This window comes from Hemicordylus capensis, chromosome 3 (genome assembly GCF_027244095.1).
Source record: "Hemicordylus capensis ecotype Gifberg chromosome 3, rHemCap1.1.pri, whole genome shotgun sequence".
Lineage (NCBI taxonomy): Eukaryota > Metazoa > Chordata > Lepidosauria > Squamata > Cordylidae > Hemicordylus > Hemicordylus capensis.
In genome coordinates this window covers 94,567,103-94,590,077 of record NC_069659.1, presented here as the reverse complement: position 1 = coordinate 94,590,077, position 22,975 = coordinate 94,567,103, and the positions used below count along the sequence as shown (strand labels likewise).

Sequence of the window (22,975 nt, the reverse complement as noted above, 5' to 3'; positions counted from 1 at the left end):
ATTTAAAAAGAACCAGCCTGGAGGATTTAGCTCGACCTTGAACCAAACCGGGCCCGGTTCGAGGGTGAGCCCTCAAGCAGGGCCGGTTCTCACGCATCCCTAACTGAGATCAGACACAAGGAAAAGCCAGAATAACTTTTATGCAAAGAGTCTTTTCTAATTCACCATTTGGACTTCTTTCCTTGAGAAGTGGCTTCATAATGGAGCAAGACAACGGAAGGAATTGGCATTCCTTTAGTATTTCAGTGTAAGCCCCCAAAAAACATTTCCAAAGTGAGTGAGCGATCATGATTTCTGTATCTTTGTAAATACAGAATTCATGGCCTCTCACTCACTTTACACAGATCTAAACTCTAATTGAGCATTATGTTGTACATGTGTAAAAGTACATGCACACATGGTACTTTTTGTGAATGACTGCACAGGTGTTCAAGTGAACTTGGATATGGGGCCTCTCAGATACAGGGTACAATGTATTACAGTATGTGTACTGAAAGTAACATGTGAATAACTTACGGGCATACAGATCTGTATAGACACAAACTGTACAGAGATAGTACATGCATTGAACATAACCTAGAAGCATGAAAATCTTTTCAAAAACTGTAGAATGATAAAGAGCTTGTTCAACGCCCCTTAAGTGATAATATAGGATTATTTTTTTAAAATATAAGTGACAGGTGTGGTGGAAGAAGAGCTTTTAATACTCAAGAGCAGGAAGAGAATTACCACTCCTCCCATCATCCCAGAAACCAAAATCAACACTCACAATTCTGCCAAGATATGAGTGACAAAACTTTATGCCCCAGTGGATAATGAAATCCTTTATGCTACATGTCTGCACTTGCACTGTGGGTGTCTAGAATTGCTGCATATCCAGAATTAGCTTGGATGGCCCAGGAATTGGATGCCCTGCCCGGGATGTAGGAAAATGATTGGATACACAATTTCCAGGAATCTGAGCAGAAGAAGACTGCTTTAATTCTGTGGTTCCCAACTGTGGTCCACAAGGGTGCTGCAGGTGGTCCATGGGGATGGTGGTGTGCTAATGTAGTAGTAAACATCATCTGCCTTCTCATTAGGTAAGTGCTATCTTGTCTCCCACTGACAGGCCTACTGCAGGTAAATGTACAGTGATGAGTACAATATGTTTGTGTATTAGCATAATAAATTATTAGAAACAGCGCATTCTTAATAGCCCTTGATATATACATTTTACTCCTGTTAGCCGCAGGCTATGTTAACAGTGTTTAAAATGACTTGCTTACAAGGTGGTCTTCAAAAGCTTTTGATAACAATGTAGTGGTCCGCATTTTAAAAAAAGGTTGGGAACTACAGCTTTAATGAATTTTACCCATTTTTCTGGTGCTTCTTTTCAAGCATTGTAGCTATATGGTGGCAATGTTTAAAAGCCTAATATTCTTACCCTTTCTCAGAAGTCAGTGCTACTGACTGCTAGGCTGGGTCGTCTCTATATTCATTCATTCATTCATTCATTCAACCAAACCAATTTGTAGACTGCCCCAAACCTCCATCTCTGGGCAGTTTACAACATAACATAAATTAAAACAAAAAATAAAAACCTTAAAACAATTTAAAACGACAATCAAGTTAAAAAGCTTGGGTGAAAAAATAAGTCTTTAAGGACTTTAAAAAAGTTGTCAAAGATGGGGAGGCTCTTATTTCAGCAGGGAGAGCATTCCAGAGTCTTGGGGCAACAATGGAGAAAGCCCATCCCTGTTTAGCCATGAGACGAACTGGTGGCAACTTTCCAGATAATCTCAATGGGTGATGGGGGCTCATGGTAAAGAAGATATGTTCTTAAATACCCAGGGCCTAAGCTGTTTAGGACTTTATATAGGTTATAACCAGTACCTTGTATTTTGCCCAGAAACATATTGGCAGCCAGTGTAGTTCTTTTAGTATAGGATTAATATGGTTTCTCCGAGATGAAGCGAGGACCAACCTGGCTGCTGCAGTCTAACTATGCTAACTGCAGATTCTGGACTACACACAAAGGCAGTCCTACATACAGTATTTGCATACGTACCACTGTTTGAGGTCATTTATCTCAATAAACAGATACAGCTGATAGAAAGCATCTCTGGCCACTGCCTCAACCTGGGAAAGCGGGGAGAAGTTTCCAGAAGCACTCCCAAACCACATACTGTACCTATTCCTTCTGGGGAAGTGAGACCCCACCCAGAACCCACAAATCAAAACTGTCTCTGGAGTTCTGACTCCACACAATAAGTACCTCTGACTTATTTGGATTCAATATCAGTTTGTTATTCCTCATCCAATCCATCACTGCCTCCATGCAGGCATTTAGGGAGATTATTTATGTGATGATGTTGACATAGAGAAATAAATTTTGGTGTCATCAGCATACTGATAACACCCTGCACCAAATGTCCTGATGATTTCTCCCAGAGGTTTCATGTAGACTTTAAAAAGCATTGGAGACAGTATGGAACCCTGTCAGTTCCTAATTGGAGATCATCCATCAAGCCAACCAAGGCAGTCTCCACCCCATAGCCCACCCAAAAGCCAGTTTATAATGGGTCTAGATAGAAACATTGGTAGACTTACCGTGAAGGGTTCTTTTCTGGTATGGGGAGGGCATCCACAACGTGACGGGTATTATGTTATGTTCTGCATGCTTCGAGACAGGGCCAATAGAATTCAAGCACGTCGCCCATCTACTTAGCAACTCCCTCTCCAGCCCCAGTTCTGTTGAGTCAAGCTGGACCATTGCCAAGAAAAATGTTTGCTCTAGATATTAATGCACAGCTCTGAATAATTAAAGTTATACTTGTCAGGAAAAGAGTAGAATCAGTGGAATACACAAAGTAGGAAAAAAGGCATAGGGAAAGTAAAACTATATTCCCTGGTAGTCGCCCCTCCACCCATGAATCGTCACAGACATCCGCGGGAGGGTTGGATGCCCTCCGCATACCAGAAATAGAACCCTTCACGGTAAGTCTACCTATCTTTCTTTTTCCAAGGTATGGGGAGGGCATCCACAACGCGACGGGACGTACCCAAGCTATTCAGAAGAGAGGGTAGCGGATGTTTACACCACCTTTTGCAATACTGTCCTTCAGACTGCGGCCTGTGCGTCATAGAAGGATGGTATCTTGTAATGTTTAACAAAGGGCGAAGCCGATGACCAAGTTGCCGCCTTACATATTTCTTCTAAAGGAGCCCTGGCTGAGAAAGCTGCTGAAGCCGAAGCACTCCTGGTGGAATGGGCCGTGATACCCTTAGGTGCCGGCATATCCAGAGCTTCATATGCCAATACAATTGTCGCTCTAATCCAGCGGCCCAATGCAACACTTGATGCCTTAGAGCCTAAAGAAGAAGGTTGAAAAGAAACAAAAAGAGAATCCGACTGCCTGAAGTCCCGTGTTCGTTTCAGATAGATTCTCAGAGCCCTCCTAACATCCAAGGAGTGCCAAGTCCGCTCTTTCAGATGTTTGGGTGATGGACAAAAGGATGGAAGAACAATGACCTGACTCCTATGGAACACTGAATTAATTTTTGGAACAAATGTGGGGTCTAATTTTAAGACTACTGCATCGTTTTGAAAAATACAGAGTTCATCCCTTACTGACAAAACTGCCAACTCCGAAGTTCGTCTAGCAGACGTGATCGCTACTAAAAAATAACACTTTGAAAGATAACAATTTTATCGAAACTGAGCATAGGGGCTCAAAAGGCCCCTTGGTAAGTGCGTTCAAAACTTTATTAAGATCCCAAGTGGGAAACCTATGAACTGGTGGAGAGGCCAAGTTGGTCACTCCTCTAAGGAAACGCTGAATGTGAGGGTGAAGATTAGCAGAACCTTGACCCGCTAAGTCCAACACTGATGCCAAAGCTGATGTTTGTCGGCGCAACGTAGAGGGGCGTAACCCCTTCTCCACACCTGCCTGAAGAAAAGCTAGGACCTCGGAAATACTTGCTGAAAGAGGAGTTACACTGTTTTGCCTCCCCCAGGTACAAAAGGCCTTCCAAGTTACCTGATAAATTCTTTTGGTAGATTCCCATATAGCCACCACGATTGTGTTTTGGACTGGACGGGAATAGCCCCTGGCCTCTAGCGCTTTCCGCTCAACCTCCACGCGTGAAGATGAAGCCACGCTGGGTCCGGATGGCACATGGGACCCTGAACAAGGAGGTCGTCCCTCAGAGGGAGGCCACGGCGGTCGAACCGACAGAGCTATCAGGTCCGAAAACCATGGCCTGCAAGGCCAAAAAGGAGCCACAAGAATTACCTCTGCTGCCTCGTACACCAACCTGCAAAGCACCGCCCCCAGAATAACCGCCGGGGGAAACGCAAACAGGAGACCTGATGGCCAGGGGGACACCAGGGTGTCTACCTGTTCCGCATTGTGACACTGATGTCTTGAGAAAAACCGGGGAACCTGATTGTTCCGTTGAGATGCAAAAAGATCCACCAGGGGGAGGCCCCATTTTCTCACAATTAGTTGGAAGACGTCGGGATGTAATGACCATTCCGCTGGGTCCAGCCACTGGCGACTCAACCAGTCAGCTTGGACATTGGCTGTTCTGGACAGATGCTCCGCTGAAATGGACTTTAGACGTGATTGTTTCCACTGGAACAGAAGGTTTGATTCCTTCATCAGAGCCCGAGATCTCGTGCCTCCCTGATGGTTCACATGAGCCTTTGCAGTGACATTGTCCATCCTGAAAAGTACATGCTCCCCTGCCATAAGTCTTTGAAAACAAATGAGAGACAAGCGGACCGCCTTGAGCTCTAGCCAGTTGACACTGAATCGTAGGTCTCTCTGATTCCATCTCCCTTGGGTGTGTTGAGACAGGCAATGTGCTCCCCACCCCGATAGGCTGGCGTCTGTGGTTACAATAATCTTTCGAGGAATCTCCAAAGGACGTCCTGCTTCCATTGCCGGGGACAGCCACCAATGTAGAGATGACTTGACCTTTGGGGGCAGTCTGACCAGCCTGTGGTTCCTTTCCATGATGTCCTGTTGGTAAGGGAGCAAAAACCACTGTAGCGGTCTGGAGTGCCACCTGGCCCAGGGTGTGCACTCCAAGCAGGCTATCATTAGGCCTAAAATTTGAGCCAGAGACATCACCGTCCCCTTCCTTCTGGATAGCCATGGTCTGATGGCCTTTGTGATTTTCATCTGCCGCTCTGGCGGCAGGGAGACAGTAGCCCTCTGTGTGTCGAATAACACTCTGAGATGTTGCAGGAGTTGAGATGGCTGTAGGTGGCTCTTGGCCCGATTGGTGATGAACCCATGGCTTTCCATGATGTGAACTGTGCGACTCAGATCCCTGGTTGCTTGCCTGTAATTGAGAGATCGAAGGAGCACGTCGTCTAAATACGGATAGGCATGAATGCCCTCCTGACGAATGTGGGCAATCACCGCCACCATGAGTTTGGTGAAAACTGGAGGAGCCGATGTCAAGCCGAAAGGCAGGGCTCTGTACTGGTAACATTTTTGGTTGTAAGAGAAGTGAAGCTGGGTGAATTGGAACATGAAGATAAGCCTCTGATAAGTCGATGGAGGCTAACCAATTTCCTGGGTGGATAGCAGCCTTGATGGTTCTTAGAGATTCCATCCGAAAGCTGCATTTTTTCATGAACCGATTCAGCTGCTTCAGGTTCAGTACTGCCCACCAGGAGCCGTCCCTCTTTGGGACCAAAAAGAGCAAGGAAAATACTCCGGTACCCATCTCTGTCGGTTGAATTGACTCTATAGCCTTGATTTCTAGTAAATGTTGGACGGCTTGATCCATAAGGATCCGCTTTGTTTGGACTTTGGATACTGGTGTTTCGAAAAAGAAATCCGGAGGGTGAGAAATCAGATCTATCTTGTATCCCTGTGACACTGTTTGCAATACCCACAGGTCTGAGGAACTTTCCCCCCATACCAAGGCAAACTCCTGTAGTCTGCCCCCCACAGGAATAGAGTCACTGCTTACGGTTCCATCCATTCGTAGGGCTTGTGAAGGATCCTGGTCTATTCTTGGAGCTTCCTCTGTTTTTGTTTCCCCAGGATTGACGCCAAGGTTGCCTGAAGGAAGATCCGAGTTGGTCTCTGTCCTGGAAACCATCTCTGTAGCCAACATTTGGGAATCGATTAAGTGCTCTGAAGGAACGAAAGGAACCCTGGTTAAAGCTGTTCCCTTGAAAAGGTCGTCTCATGTCCCCTCGACCCCCTGGCATGGCTTTTTTCTTATCACGGGTATCCACCAGAATTTGTTCTAGTGATTTCCCAAAAAGCTTTCCTCCCCTGAATGGGGTGGCTGCCAAAGCTGACTTAGACTTAGAGTCCACCCTCCAATGTTTAAGCCATAGTTCCCTGCACACTGCCACCCCGGCTGCCATGGACCTTGACACGTGCTGTATACAGTCAGCGCTAGAATCTGCCATTAAAGCACATGCCCTCGCAATCTTGTTCAAACCTTGGAGCAGCTTGACATTTTCTGGTGGAACCAACTTGGCCAGTTCCTTGGTCCACAATATGGACGCTCTGGCGAAGACTGAATTGGTTCTTGCTGCACTAATCACAATAGCGGAGGCCTCATGTGCCTTTCTCAGAAGGTGGTCAGCCTTTTTCTCCTCCGGTGCCTTTGGGAATTAATCACCTTCCTTGTTCAGCAGGGCACCGCTTACCAATTGTGCAACGGGCGCATCCACAACGGGCACAGCTAGGAGGGACATAATTTCAGGTGGGAGTGAATAAAGTTTTTTAGGAAAAGATATGTCAGGCTTGTGCGCTACAGGCACACCCCATTCAGCTAACATAACCTCCTTAAATAAAGATGGAAAGGGAACTGTGGCTGCTGAGACAGGGGTAGATGGGAATACCTCCTGATCTAACCCAGACACCTGAGGATTATCCACAGTAGTCGTCACATCCTTTATGGCTCTCTTTACTTTGGCTAAAAGAAGTTCAAATTCCATAGCTGGGAACAACCTGACCATATTGGGTTTCTCGGGTAAATTTTGCTCATCTGAGAGTTCGCCCTCCTCTTTTTCTTCATCTGAGGAGGTAGAGTTAGAATGGTGGGGTCTATGCCCAGTGCCGGCAGGTAGAGGACCTGGCGCAGCCACCTGGGGCATGGACAGGGATTGCGTATCCCCCAATGGATTGTTACTAGGAACAGCCGCAGGTACTGTTGTGTCTCCTTGTATAAGTACCCTTGGGCACGCTAGTGTCTGTGCTGCATCATCTGAAGAGTAAGGTTCCATAGCCTCCCTCCTATGCTTATATCTTTTGCATGGTCTTTGGAACACAGCCCTCTCTCCCATAGGGATAGCCCTTCTTGCTGGGCTAGAATCAGGGGATGATGAGAAAGAGGGACTCCTGCACTGCATGTGGGAGGTCTTGGTAATACAGGAATGACCGGGTTAACAGTCATGTCAGCATTAGTGGGGGCACACTGTACCCCAGACGATGTATAGGGCACCAAATTCACCCCAGCTGATGCATTATTTCTTAACAAAGTCCCCCAGCCAGCGTAATTCAGTAGGAGAGATATGTTCATTATTAGGTCCTATAATAACATCCCCACTGTGAACATTACTCCCATTAGGAGCACACGTAAGAGATTCCAGGTTATCACCAACTCTTACTGTTTCTTGCGTCGTAGCCTGCTGCCTCACTGACAACACAGCGGCTTGATCTGTCGCTAGGGACTTCTCTGAAACTGCAGGCGGGATCGCAATGGGGCTTAAAATGGCGGCCGCCATTTTGGCGGGAATGACCGTTGCTTCTAGAGCCGGTTGCTGTGCTCTGACTGCCTGCATTTGCAGACGTTCACTGAGAGGAGCAGCCTTGGAAGCACGTTTCCTCTTTTTTATTTTTGCCCCCTCCGCGTTTAAGTGCTTTGTCTTCTTAGTAGCTTTGAAAACAGCAGGGGCTGTAGAAGCTGCTTGCAAAATAGCCTGAGGGGACAAGGAAGCCGATGGCAGCACTTGGTCAGTCGAAGCTGCTCTATTCAGTGTGCCCAGTAGTAATGCGGAGCCGCTTCCCGCCTGCGAGGAAATATGCGCGATTCTGAGAGAGGTCCCTCCGAAAGGGAGCCTCTAAGCATGTCTCAGTGTGTGCCAATTCCATTGCCAAAAATGGGAGGGGGGGGAACCGGCGAAAGAACTTAGAGCTCGATGATAGGGAGGGGGAGGGGGGAAGGAGTGAAATCAGAAACCAATAGGAGAAAAGTGGTTAGCAGCGGGGTGCAAGACAAACCGGAACGATCGGCGACTCCCTTCCCCCCCTCGCACACAGTAGAAAGCAGAATCTGACAAGTATTGAGCTGAGAGGGCGAAAAACAGCACTGTCTACGAAGCAAGACAGGACAGAACTGGGGCTGGAGAGGGAGTTGCTAAGTAGATGGGCGATGTACTTGAATTATATTGGTCCTGTCTCGAAGCATGCAGAACGTAACATAATACCCGCCACATTGTGGATGCCCTCCCCATACCTTGGAAAAAATCAGTTTCCTACAAGACTGTCTGGAGCTGGGAGGCCACGACCCTCTCAAATATCTTGCCCAGAAAACGGAGGGTGGAGACAGGCCTATAGTTGCTTAAGGGATCCAATGCAGGCTTCTTCAGAAGAGGTCTAATGATTGCCTCCTTAAGACAGGGAGGCATCCTGCCCTCCCTCAGAGAAGCATTTATAATCTCTACCAGCCTCTACAATAACCCCCCTGCTTTATAAGTCATGTTGCACATGGGTCAAGGAAACAGGTGGTAGGCCGCACAGTGTACCAAGCAGCGTGTCCACATTCTCAGGGGTCACAAACTGCAACTGATCCAACCTAATCACATAAGAGGAGTGGCTGGACACCTCCGCATTAGATTCTGCAATACTTGTGAGGTCTGAGTCGGCCCAAATACGAGAGATTTTACCTACCAAAAACTCATTTAAAATATCACAGCAGGTAATTGATGGTTTCACATTCTGATTCAAGGGAGGAGGGGCATTTACTAGCCCTCTCACAACCTGAACAACTCCACTGGATGTGATCTTAAGGATGCAATATGGGCAGAAAAAAATTATTTCTTCTTTGTATTGCCTGAGTATAGAAACTTCAAATGTGCTCTATATTGTAATCTGTCAGATTCAAGTCAAGTCTTTCTCCACTTGCACACCAGTCATCTACCTTGCCGCTTCAGCTCCTGTAGCTTTTCTGTATACCATGGGGCCAGTTTTGAAGCTGGTTGTAGAAGACACTTCAGAGATATCATGTCTCCTAAGCAGTGTTCCCTCTAAGGCGTGTGCACATGCCTGCAATCACAAGTATTTTTTTTGTCCGCTCAGTTAATTTTAGATCCTGCTGAGGCTGAATCAGGAAGGCCCCATTCTAAATGCACACGCACTGCCTTGAAACACCTGCCCAGAACAAAACTCATTCCTCACACAGGTGAAAAAAATTAGAGAGAACACTGCTCTTAAGTCCTAAGATGGTTCAGTAAACCCCTTGCCTTCCATTCTGGATCATCCTTAATGTTAGCAAAGGCGGTAGTGGGCCTCTGAGTTTAGCTGTGAAGTATATGGGCAAAGAGAACCACCTTTTTTTCCTAGTAGCTTATTCAGGTGAAACATTCCTAACCTTCTGCAATGCAAAGAAAGCCATAAGAATTAATATACAAAACAGCCATTATCTAATTTCGGTCAAAAAAAGTAGGAGTTTAAAATGTGTGCCCCTCCCCTTTTGACAGTTGTATCCAGGAATTCTCTCAGATGACTGTGCCAATCCAGGGGCGTAGCTAGGGGAGAGGGGGCCGTGTTCATCCCTCTCTCTGGCGGCCCCCCAGAGTGAGGGAGACAATGAAGAAAACAGGGAGGAGTGGAGCTGGAGGGCCCTTAGGAGCTGGGGGCCCGTGTTCTTTGAACCCTTTCACTCAATTATAGCTACGCTCCTGTGCCAATCCTAGTGGTGTCTTAGAGGCAGCCTGTCTGACTGTGCAACATCTGTTTGGGATATTTAGCTCTTGTTTATAAATAAACCAAAAACTGAGGTTCTGGAAGAAGGAACTTCTTTATATGACCTATATTCTCTAACATGGACTCCCCGGAATAAACAGAAAAATTACAGCTGGAAGAGAAAAAAATATTGCAGGTAACAGAAAGGACATCATACGGCTTGGGATATAAACTGGTACAGCCTTGGGGTGCAGGGCTAAACAGAAACACTTTAGTCGGGCAGCATAACATGGTCAGTGAAGGGGCATGCCAAACCTCCAGGCGGGAAGCATTCCACCACTTAGGGCCATGACTGAAAAGGCCATGTCCCAGGTCACCATGAATTATACCTCTGAGGGAGGCAGGACCTGTAACAGTGAACCAGCTGAAGTGCTCAGCATTCAGGTAAGGAAGGAGGTGGTCCTTAAGGTACCCTTGTTCTAGCAGTTGAGGGCTTTAAAGGGAATGACCCACACATTGAATTGTGCCTGGAACCAAATTGGGAACCACTGCAAATGGCAAAGCAAGCAGGTTACTCAGTCCCTGTACTGAGCTTCTATAAACAGCCCAGGTACTGCATTCTGGACTCGCTGCAGGTTCCAAATGCTTTCCAAGGACAGCCCCATGCAGAGGCATAGCTATAATTGAGTGGATGGGTTCAAAGAACCCGGGCCCTGGAGCTCCACCCCTTCCTATTTTTTTTCATGATCTCCCTTGTTCCAAGGGGCCGCTGGGGAGAGGGGTGGACCCGGGCCTCCTCTCCTCTAGCTACACCCCTGGCCCCATGCATTACAGTAATTGAACCTCAATGTGACCAAGGCTCAGGTGATACCGGTAGTGGCCAAATTTGTGTCTCCAGGAAAGACTGTAGCTGTTGCGCCAGCCAAAGCTTGAAACAGGTTCTTCTGCTTACAGATGCTAGCTGTACATCCAGGAGCAAAGCTGGATCTTAGATCACTCCCAAACCTGCACCTGTTACTTCAGAAATACTACCCCACCCGGAACAGGTGTTTCATTCATTCTCATAGTTATTTTCCTTTTGACAAAACACACCTCTGGGGAACAGAATAAAGAATTTCAGCAGGCACAGCTTCTCAAGGCACTGATGGGAGAAGCTCTCTGCCAAAATTTTCACTTCAGTGGCTTTATTTCTATCTCGCCTTTCAGTCCAGAAGGATCTCCAAGGAGGCATATATAAAATGGCAATAGCCTTTAGGGCTGCTTCTATTCCAACACATAGTATTGCTCAAGGACAACATATACTCCCCACAAACACCGCCCCCCCCTCCAGTTCTGATTAGGGCAGGGGTTCCCACTGTGGCTGGGAATGATGGGGGTTGTACTTCAACAACACCTGAGGACCCAAATGTGAGAACCAGTACACTAGGTCATTGTGGCTGTTCATATCTCCTTTCACCCTTCTTGCAGTCAGGTGAAGGGTTGTCTGGTTGTGTGCTCCTGGGCCACCTCCACCCCCCACCCCACACCATACTGGAGACCTTTTCACTGTGCAGAGAGGGAGACACCTCAGGGCTGCTGAGCCATGAAAATGACATACTCTGTTGCCTGGCTGCATGCTCCTTATTCCCTTCCACCTGGAAGGGAACAGATGTACTAATGTTGTTCTCACTGCTATAAGATGGTAAAAAAAATATACATTGATAATGGGGGGGAAATACATCAGAGAAAGGCAGGAGGTTGACCGACAGCTGAGGTTGGGACGAAGGGGTAAAAAACCCCCAAAACCTGGCTTTTCCAGGGCCCCCAAGTTTCCCCAAGATACCTTCCTAACGCTCACAAAAGATTAAACCACTTGTGAACAAAGGAACAGCACAACAAAGCACCTCGTTCTTTGAAATCTTGATGCCATAAGAATAAGGTAGTTTAAGAATGTGAACCTTGAGCTCTATTTGCCCAAGGTAAATGATTAAGCCTAAATCAACATATACACTCTCACAACATTTATCAGGATTTCTTCAAAGGCTTGACAACACACTGCTCATAAGATTTGTGTGTGGATTGAATCGTTGACACTTACCTGAAAGGTCATTTTCCTCAGAGGTATGGGTTGTATCCGCAAAGGATGCTGGGTTGTCTCGTCCTCCTGCTCCTAGACAGGGCCAGTCAAGAGCTTCAGCTCATCTCAGGAGGGAGGGGCAATCCCCTGGAACTCCAGTTCATAGCCAGCTCTGAGAAAATGCTCCAGAAGAATAAAGAGAAGAAACAAGAAACAGGCAAGCAAAGAACAAATGCGCCATAATCAACATCGAAGGCACAAAACAGTTCCGGTAGGTTACACGGAGTAACTAAGCCTTCCACTTCCTCAGGGACAGCAAACTATCCCCCCCTCACCAGAGGGAAACCACCCCACATGAATATAGGAGACAGTAGGGTGCAAGATTTCAGGACAGAGGAAGATTAGGAACCGGACAAACAAGCAGGTGGGGGCAGATACAACCCATACCTCTGAGGAAAATGACCTTTCAGGTGAGTGCCAACGATTCATTTTCCCTCAGAGGAGGGTTGTATCCACAAAGGATGCTGGGACCTATCATAGCCGCTATGACCCACAGGGAGGGAGCTGTGAAGTCCGGCCTTAGGAAGAAACCATCTGCTGCAAGACTCTCCTCCCAAAGGCTGCATCTGCCAAAGTCCAATCATGAATTTTATAATGCCTCACGAAGGTGGAAAGCGAGGCCCACATGGCAGCTCGACAGATATCCACCAAGGGAGCTAAGGTGACAAGAGCAGCAGAGGAGGCCGCACTCCTGGTAGAATGGGCTGTAATCCCCTCAGGAGCTGGAGTATTCGAAGCAGCATAGGCTATTCGGATGCACTGACAGATCCAGTGAGACGGAGTAGATGTCGAAACCTTCTTACCCAATGAACAGTCCCTAAAAGAAACAAATAGGGATTCTGAGACTTGATAAGCCTTAGAGCGCCTTAGGTAAATCCTTATTGCCCTACGCACATCCAAGGTGTGCCATTCCCGTTCCTTAGGTGAGGAGGGGTTGGGGCAAAAGGAAGGCAGCATAAGTTCCTGAGCCCTATGGAATAGTGAGTTAACCTTAGGAAGGAAGCTTGGATCAAACAAATGTTGGAAGTGTGGACATTCTGAAGGCCCTTTTTTTCATATGTGGTGGACCTGTGGGAAGGCTAAAGCCTATTGGGATATGATATATAATGAGTTAAATAAAATATTTAAAATGACATTTCCTAAGAAGCCAGAATCCTTCCTAAGAAGCCAGAATCCTTCCTGCTGGGAATAACACAAGGTGTAATCTCTACAACTAATTTAACATTTTTTATGTATGCTTCTACGGCGGCCAGAATTATATATGCACAGAAATGGAAGAGTAATGAACTGCCTTCAAAAGAAGACTGGCTGATAAAAATTTTGGAATATGCGGAGATGGCAAAACTTACAACACTAATAAGAGACCAAAACTTGGAATGCTTTAAAGAAGATTGGAAACCATTCTTGTTGTATCTAAAGAATTACTTTCCTACTTTGGACTTTACAGCAGGGTTTGAAATTTAGCAAAAAAACTGCAGGTTGGGTAGATTAGCTGTGTTTGTAAGGGTTTAAATTTATGCTTTGAATTATTATTATAGCAAGGGTAAACTTTATAGCTGATGAATCACGAAGAGATGTGTGCGGGGAGTCCACCTTTTGTGTGTATTTGTAATGAATGACAATATTACTATTGTTAAAATTAATAAAAATTGAATTGGGGGGGGTGGAGGAAGGAAGGTTGGATCAGTACGCCACAATACATAGTCTGGATAAACCAGACATAATTCCTTCCGCACAGACAATGCGCGCAGATCTGAAACCCGCCTGGCGGAAGTAATGGCAACCAAAAACAAAACTTTAAACGAAAGCAAACGCAAAGGTACAGACCTCAAAGGTTCAAACGGAGGTTTGGTAAGGGCCCGAAGGACCAAATTAAGGTTCCAAGTTGGGAATCTGTGCACGGAGGCCTAAGGACAGATGCCCCTTTGAGGAATCTCTGAGGATGTGAGGGCTGCATCTGCTGCCTGCGTGCCCGGGTTGGTTGCCTTTCATAGGCTTCTGCCGGGGAGTCCCTCCTTCGCTCCCCCCTTCCCCCGCCGCCAGCCGCCTTCCCCCCGTGATGGTGGAGGACAGCGAGTCTGCAGCCAGCCAGCAGAGCCTCGAGCTGGACGACCAAGACACCTGCGGCATCGACGGCGACAATGAGGAGGAGACGGAGCACTCCAAAGGAAGTCCAGGAGGAGACCTGGGAGCTAAAAAGAAGAAGAAGAAACAGAAGCGAAAAAAGGAAAAGCCAAACTCCGGAGGTACCAAATCAGACTCTGCGTCTGACTCCCAGGAGATTAAAATTCAGCAACCTTCAAAAGGATGCCCCCCCCCAATATCCCTGAAGGTCTTGCAGCCTTCAGGGACATATTTGGGGGGACCATTGAGAGCAGCAGAAGGAAGGGAGGTTGGCAAAAAACACCTATCCTCCCCTTGCACAAGCAGAACGTACTTCCATAGCACAATGTTAGTTCGGATGTTGCCCATTAAGTTTATACAATTCTTCAGATATTAGTATTGAAGCATTAAAATAAACTTTATACATATTGCTAAGTATTATTACTGGCTTGGTCTGGGTCCATCATGGTGCTGAGGCAGAAGTTGCTCTACGGAAGTAATTGTCCATACACATGTTTTGTCCTGCATCACAAGATGATGTTTTCTGCATCAAGTATATTTTGTTTAAAATAGTGAGGATGTTGGGACAAAGAAGACCCCGATGATTGCAAGACAGAAGAAATAGCGAAGACCTGTTGACGCAGCGTATTAGGGCGGAGCCCCTTATCCAGACCGTTTTGGAGAAAACCTAGCACGTGAACCACAGACGCGAAAAGTGGCTTGACTGCCTGAGAGCTATACTAGGACGTGAAAGACTTCCAGGTTGACTGATAAACCCTGACCGTAGAAGGCCTCCGGGAAGCCAAAATCGTATCCTGGACGGGACTGGGATAGCCACAAGATGCTAAAGAGCCCTGCTCAATCTCCAGACGAAGAGATTGAGCCACTCCGGATCTGGGTGGAATACCGGACCCTGGTGCAAAAGATGACTGCGAGACCCCAGTGGGAGTGGCAGTTGGTTTGACAACTCCACCAGGTCCGAAAACCATGGTCTGCGTGGCCAGTGTGGTGCCACCAGAATAATCTCTGCCCTCAACAAGCGGAGCCGTCGAATGGTTTGAGGGATTATGGCAAATGGCGGGAAGGCGTATAACAGGCCTGGAGGCCACGGGAACGTCAGGGCATCCACTCCTTCCGCCCCGGTGGAGCGATATCTGGAAAGAAAACGCCCCAGCTTGGCATTTCCTGGAGTCGCGAAGAGATCCATATCCAGAAGCCCGAACTTCAGAACGATCTGTTGGAAGGCTTGAGGATCCAGAGACCACTCCGCTGGGTCTATCTGTGACCGACTTAGCCAGTCCGCGACAGTGTTTAGCACTACGCTGACATGATCGGCCCCTAAGGACAGAAGATGTTGTTCTGCCCAGTCCAGTAGGAGAGATGCTTCGCACATCAGAGCTCGGGACCTCGACCCGCCCTGCCGATTGACGTGAGCCTTGGCGGTGGTGTTGTCCGTGTGCACGAAGACATGGCGCCCTTGGATCGCTGGCAGAAACTCCACTAACGACAATCGAATGGCTCGCAGCTCCAGCGAATTGATGGAATTGGTGCGTTCGGCCTCGGTCCAACGACCTTGAGCCACCAGGCGATGACAGTGCCCTCCCCAGCCCAGGAGGCTGGCATCCGTGGTGACCTGAACCCGATCCACAGTAAGGAACCGGATCCCTTTCTTCGTGGCAGGTGACACCCACCAGTGCAGGGACCACACTATCCGGGGCGGCAGACTGACGCGCCTCCTGGACCTGCACATCACCTGGTCCTGATATTTGGAGAGAAACCATTGGAGCGGACGGGAATGGAAGCGACTCCAGTGGACTATGCCCAAGGTGGATACCATGCGGCCCTGCAATTGAGACAGGGACAGGATATCGGACCTAGGACGGGAGATCAGGGCACGACAGCAAGCCATCAGAGATTTTCTGCGTTCCGGGGTTAAACACACTGTCCCCTGAGCCGTGTTGATCACCACACCGAGGTGAAGAACTTCGGTTTGTGGAATAAGTGCACTCTTGGGGCCATTCACTATGAATCCGTGTGCTTCCAAGACGGAAAGGGTCATCTGGATATCCTGTTGACCTCTGAGGTGGGAGGGAGACCTGATCAGCAGATCGTCCAAATACGGGTAAAGATGGATGCCCTTGGTCCTCAAGTGTGCCACAAGTGCCACCATGAGTTTGGTAAACACCCGAGGCGCAGTCGAAAGACCGAAGGGAAGCGCCCTGTACTGAAAGTGGTGGGACCGGTAAGCAAACCTCAGGAAACGTCAATCCTGCTCGTGGATGGGCATGTGAAGATAGGCCTTCTTCAAATCCACTGATGCCAGGAAGTCCTCCTCCTGGAGGGCCATCAAAATTGAACGAAGAGTTTCCATGCAGAAACTCCTCCTCTGGAGGTACCTGTTCACGAACTTGAGGTCTAGGATAGCTCTCCACGCTCGATTCTTCTTGGGAACTAGGAACAGGATGGAGTAGACCCCCTTCCCCTGTTCCCCCAGAGGGACGGGTTTGATCGCCTGAATGGAGAGAAGGTGACGAATGGCCTCCATCATCAAGTGGTGTTTGGATTCTTTGTGGGACCTTGGGGATGGTAGGAAACGGTCTGGGGGTTGCGCGGCAAACTCCAGGGAGTACCCTGACACAACCATCTGTAGGATCCATGAGTCGGTACAAGTCTGAGCCCAGACCTGTGCAAATTTCCCCAGCCTGCCCCCCCCCAGAGAAAGAACACGACCTTGGTGGAGAGGGGCTTGGGGCCAGTCATTGGGCCTGACTGCGTTTGAAGCCGGGCTTGGCAGGCTGGTTAGCTTGCTGGTTTTTCCGAAATGAATTGTCCCGGAAGGAAGACTGATTCTTAGGCCAGTTCGACCTGTCAGGCCTATTCTGGCAAAAACGAAACGAAGATTTATATCCCTTAAAGCCAGATGTGGTCGAAGCGAACGACCGCCGATCCTGGCGCTGAGATGCCGCAGCTGATAGCATTGCCTTCTTATTGTCCTTCGTTTGAATCAATATGGGTTCCAGCACTTCACCAAAGAGCTTGCCCCCTTTAAACGCTGAATTAGCAAGATTAGACCAAGACTTGTGGTCAACTTTCCAATTTTTCAACCACAAGTGACGCCTTACAGTAACGTCTGATGCTAGGGCCCTAGCAGACAACTGGGAGGCGTCTAGGGAAGAATCTGCCATGAACTTGACTGCCTTCCCCAGTTTATTGAGGCCCTGCCAGAGACTGGTCAGCTCCGGGGGGACCAGGGGGGTGAGGTCCCTGACCCAGAGGACTGCAGCCCTAGCGAAAATGGAAGTAGCATTAGAGGCCCTGAGGGAGAGTGCCGTCGCCTTGTGGGACCTGCAGAGGGCAGCGTCACACTTCTTGTTCTCCACATTCTTCAAGGCATCCTCCCCCTCCTTAGGAAGCACCGCCCCTGTGACGAGGGTGGCCACCTCAGCATCAGCCAGAGGCACCTTCAGCTTATTCATGAGCACGGGACCTATACCTGCGCCTTACTGCAGGAGGCGGGCCCTTGCCCTCGGTAGGCTTATCCCATTCACTTTGAAAGACATCCAAAAACAATTGGGGACATGGGACAACAACCTCATGGGAGTGCAAAGAGAGGAGAACAACAGGATCTCCTTCAGTGCCTTCAGGCACAGGTTGGGACACCCCCTCCAATCGCAACGTTTTCCTGACCTTATGCAGGAGGACCGGAAAATCTGCTTGGGGAAACAGGCGGTAGTTGGTCTGCTGAACAGAAGCAGGCTCATCCTCATCCCCAGAGAGCTCCCCTTCCTCCCGGTCTGACTCGGAGGCTTCCGAGGGAGCAGGGAACTCTCTACGGGGAGGGCGCAGCGCCCCCCTGGCAGCCAGCAAAGCATTTGGGGAACAGGAAGGCAAGGCGGGAAGCCCGCCATCGAGAGCGTGAGCAGAAGAGGGCTGAGGGTCGGTGCGGCTCGCACCAGAAGGTGCCGTCAAAATGGTGGGCGCCTGGGTTTGCGCGGGAAACAGTGGGGCAGCGAGCGGCGCAGGAACAGGCAGAGGTGGCCAGGGGAGCTTTTGGAACTCCTCGGCCACCACGCGCCTCAGTAAGGCAGTGAATTTTGGAGGAAAGTCGTCCTCCTCCTTGTCCGCGCCCGTCCCTGGAGGAGAAGCGGCAGCCGCCGCCATAGAACAAAAACGCTTGGCGGGAGGGGCTGACTGGGGATCTCCCACGCCCGGCGACCCCACCGAAAATGCCAATGGCTCACCTGCCGAGTCTCCCATCTCCACAGACTCTCACTGCAACACCAGAGGCTCGGTGTTTGCGGCAGCCTCACCCCCACCATCCTGGAGGAGCTCTCCGAGGGTGGAGCTATGGGGCGCAGCCGGCCTGTCAGCCGATCTGAGCACGGCTAACTGCTTCGCCTGCTTCTTAGCCTTCTGAGAGGCTTTGGCGGCTTTGTGGACCCGAGAGGTGGGTGTGGGAGCAGAGGCCGCTACCCACTGGGCCTGGCACACCGAGTGCGCCACAGAGTCATCAGAGAGAGAGGGACACCTCTCTCTCGCCACGCTGAGTCTCCGTAGCCATAAGAAAGACACCTCGGAGCTGCGTTAGAGGACTAAAATCTCTCTCTCTCTTTTTTTTTCTTTTCTTTTCTCCCTGCTATCCCTCCCTAGTGCCGAGGGAGAAAGAAGAAGCAGGCAGAAACTCAAATAGAATAGATGTAGACCTTGAAACGGAGCAACGGTGAAGACAGCCCTTCTGGAGCGAGACAGGACAAAGAACTGGAATTCCAGGGGATTGCCCCTCCCTCCTGAGATGAGCCGAAGCTCTTGATTGGCCCTGTCTAGGAGCAGGAGGTCGAGACAACCCAGCATCCTTTGAGGATACAACCTTCCTCTGAGGGAAAATTTCAACCATACCAGCAAACCTAGTATGGAAAAAAAAGTATTGTTTTCTTGTAAGCTTCCCCTGGAAGAGCACAACACAGTCAGGACAAGCATCACCAGTTTTAACGTACCAGCATCCACTCAGCATCTGCAGGATCAGTGCCCCATTTCATCTCCAGTTTCTTCTACATTGTGGGCAAGTCTTACCCAAGACATTGAGCAATGATATTTGTTTGCCTTTGTTCAGGAACTATTTGTCAGCTTCACTTCCTGATCCTGTCACCCATCCGATATCGTCTTCTGCTGCATTGTTGCTAGTATTTGTATCTGGCTGCCTAGTAAATTTCTAGCTTATAGAGTTTGTGTATGAATAGGTGAGGTTTTGGACAAAAGCCTACTTAATGTTTTGATAACTGCAGATAAAAATGCAAGGAAGAACTGCTGCTTGAATCTTGATTCATGGGGAGCTGTTCCTGGTTCTGCCCTCCCCAATGCCCTGTGGGATTTCTCTCAGGCTTGGTGTGTGTGTGTTGCCAAGACATCCTTGTAGGGGCAGGGGCACATGACTTAGCCTCACCCCAGGGCCCAGCACAACATGGCACCGGTCTTGAATGTGGGCCTCTTTAAGGAACTGGGGAATGTTGCTAGAGTTGCTGTGAACAGACTATCCAGCTGCTTCATGAGGAGGTGATCTTTCCCCAGGGATGAAAATATTTGGTGCTAACTGGCCCTGGTTGCTAGGTAGGCAGCACACAGCGTAACTAAAACAGGGCAAGGGGAGACAGTTGTCTGGGGGCCCACTGCCTTGGGGGGCCCCTCAGAGGCAAGTCACATGGTTGACTCCCCCAGCTGCGCACCCACCCAGGCTTCCTTCAGTTGTATTCATCCTCCGAAATTGATTTGGCTGTTAAGCTACCAGAACATCATGTCTTTCTCTAGTACCATTAAATGACTTGCATCGTCCACAATTTACAAAACCTTTAAAAAAATAATTTAGGATGATGTACATAGGATATATATATATATTTTCCCTACTATGCTTTTTGTTACCACTATTCAGCCTCATTTAAGATTTCTTTACTTCATGAGCTGAGCTTTGGGGTGGGGGGCATTTTAAAATCTTGTCTCTGGGCCCATTCCAACCTTGCTACGCCCCCGGCAGCACACGTGTTTGTTTGTGTGTGTGTCCCCAGTGGGTACTGCAGAACCTTTAAAGAGAAGCATTTGGAGTAGCAAGGGCAACATCTAAGCCCAGGGTGGACATTTTAGATTCTATGTCCCAAAACCTTCATGCATCAGCACTGCTGTCAGGAATGTCAGGATCCAGCCACAGACTATCAATTTGCCCATGTGAGGAGGGTGTTGCACCCTTGGAGATGAAAACATCTGGTTCTGTATGGCCCTAATTGTAATTGTATTTTTATTCCCATTGTAAGCTACCTTGGGCATTTCTCTGAATGGAAAGGCAGGATAAACATCCCTTAATATGCAAACTAACATGGGATGATACCAAAGGAAAAGGAGGCAGATAAAAATACAGAGACATGAAAGGCATTGAGAAAGAGAGCACCTGGCTCAATGGTGCCCAGGAAGCAGGGATTAGAATGAAGGTTTTCCCAGACCTAGCCCGACACTATTCATTTCTTGCATTTCCTTCCACTGCACCACACTCCCTCTTTTTTAAAAAAAGGGGGTGGGATTGGATTGCAGGACCATGTGAACAGGGATGTTCTGCCCCCACCCCCCAATGATTATGGGGAACAGATCAGCATACCAAGTTAGGGGGCAGTATTTACACACACTAGTTCTTAATGGTGGAGAGAGTTGCCAGACAGTACTGTCTGAACTAGCCCATCATAAATGCTTCAGAATGTTTTTATTTTTTAAAAAAAAATGGTAACAGAAACCCTGTAGTGAGTAGATGGATGAAATCAGGGTTGACCCTGCTGGTCTGCCCTTACCTCCACGCATAGTTTAGAACTCGTCCATGGTGACCAGTGTATGTAGGCCCTACAAAAATCAAGGGTCCAGTTCTATGTGAACCGCCTTGTGATTGTTTTTAATGAAAAATTATACAACATTTATATATTTTATATAATATGAAATTTATATAAATTTAACAATAAATAAAACCAATAAAAATAGATGTGTTCAGAGACTGTGCACATAGGCCCCCGTTCAAAATTTACAAATAATGCATGGAGATGAGGCCCAGAAAGAATGATCCAAACCCCTTCCCTCTCCACACACACATAATGATCTACCTACTTCTGTCTTCTGCTAAACATCTGGAAGTATCTGAAGTCCTGAACACAGAAATCCTAATGTCAGATAAAGTCCCACTGAAATAAATGGATATGATTCCAAGTACATTCCTTGATTACTAGAGCGCTAGTTATTCCTCAAACCTTTCCCTCGTTGGTGTGATATAATGTCAAGCCTTTTTGTAACTTGTGATGTTTGCTTTCAGTGCTGCCTTGTGTCCGATGCTTATTATCACTATATGTCAGCTGTGGCTTGATGTTTATGAATTGTATAAGGTATGCACACGTGAGCACTGTAAGATAGTCCCCTTAGGGGATGGAGCCACTCTGGGAAGAGCAGAAGGTTTCAAGTTCCCTCCCTGGCATCTCCAAGATAAGGCTGAGAGAGACTCCTCCCTGAAACCTTGGAGAAGCCACTGCCAGTTGTGTAGATCAGGCCTGCACAACAGAAGGCCTGGGGGCCGGATTCGGCCCGCAGAGACTATTTTACTGGCCCCTCAGGTATCCTGCAGCAACACAAGAGCTGGAAACTGCCTTATAGCGCCATCCTGTGCATGCATTCTCAGAAATATGCTCCATGATGTGCCCAGTGAGGCTTACTCCCATGTAAGCATGCCTAGCATTGCAGCCTGAAAGCAACAACAACTAGGGAGAGGAGAGGACTTGGCATTTGTTTGGGGCTGACATGCACTCTAGAGGCCCCACTCATTGAGCACAAGGACAGCACCTATTCTCTGACCACTATCCTTGGTTAAAACTATGGGTCCATTGACGGGGGGATAGATCCACAAGTAACTAATATAATAATTTTAATTTTAATGTAATAATGTGCTAAAAATTTGATCTCGGCCCCCGCACACCACATTGTGGATGGTTCTGGCCCACCAAGGCATTTGAGTTGTGCAGCCCTGGTGTAGATAATACTGAGCTAGATAGACCAAAGGTCTGACTCAGCATATGGCAGCTGCCTATGATATTTTCATATTATATTTTAATCAGTGGTTTTAAACTTTGTGGCTCACTAATGATTCACCTTCGAGGCATTCGAAAGGCAGCAAATGGAACTGAATGAAACAAAGCTTGAGAACCTCTGTTTCAGTCTAAGGGTATCAGACAACTCTCAATAGAGGCCATGAACAAATATAGTGGAAAATATCCCCACCAACCACCAGTTTTCCCACTAATTTTTTTCATTTGTGTATGGAACGGGTTTTGTTCTGGGCAGCAGTATCAAGGTAGTGTGTGCACATGTGCATTCAGAGTGGGGCCTTCATGATTCAGCCTAAGTGGGATCTAAATTAAATGAGCAGACATTAAAAACAAACAAAGTGTGAGTGCAGGCACATCCACACAGCTTAGAGGAAACACCGCCTACCACCCTGATTCCTTACAACAGGCTTCCCTGTTCAGTCGCTTTCAGACAGAAAGGCTCCTTTCTCAGCCTAACTCAGCTCACAGGGTTGTTGTCAGGATAACCATAACCACATACACTGTTCTGGGCTCCTTGGAGGAAGAAGAGGATATAGATGTGAAAATAAACCCACTTCTAAAATGAAAGGTGGCAGGGCTTCTTATCCCTCAACGTGCTGCGATTGCTCAGTAGTGAGGGAAAGATTGCAGCACATGTCCAGAGACACTTCCATTTTATTCATATTTCAATACTTCAACTAAGTTCTGGTCCAGGGGCGGGGGTGGTGGTGACA

General features: G+C 48.0%; 1 protein-coding gene across 3 annotated transcripts in view; it reads right to left on the bottom strand.

Moving 5' to 3' along the window:
• The window catches only part of FAM3B (FAM3 metabolism regulating signaling molecule B), a 40,687-nt gene that overhangs the window by 17,035 nt on the left and 677 nt on the right, over positions 1–22,975 (bottom strand). The window contains exon 1 of one of the 3 annotated variants that reach the window (XM_053309419.1): positions 22,817–22,950. The exons of the other annotated variants lie outside the window; for them this stretch is intronic. The gene's annotated coding sequence lies outside the window, so the exon portion shown is untranslated. Of the gene's footprint in view, positions 1–22,816; positions 22,951–22,975 lie in introns of those variants that run through there. 3 annotated transcript variants of the gene reach the window in all.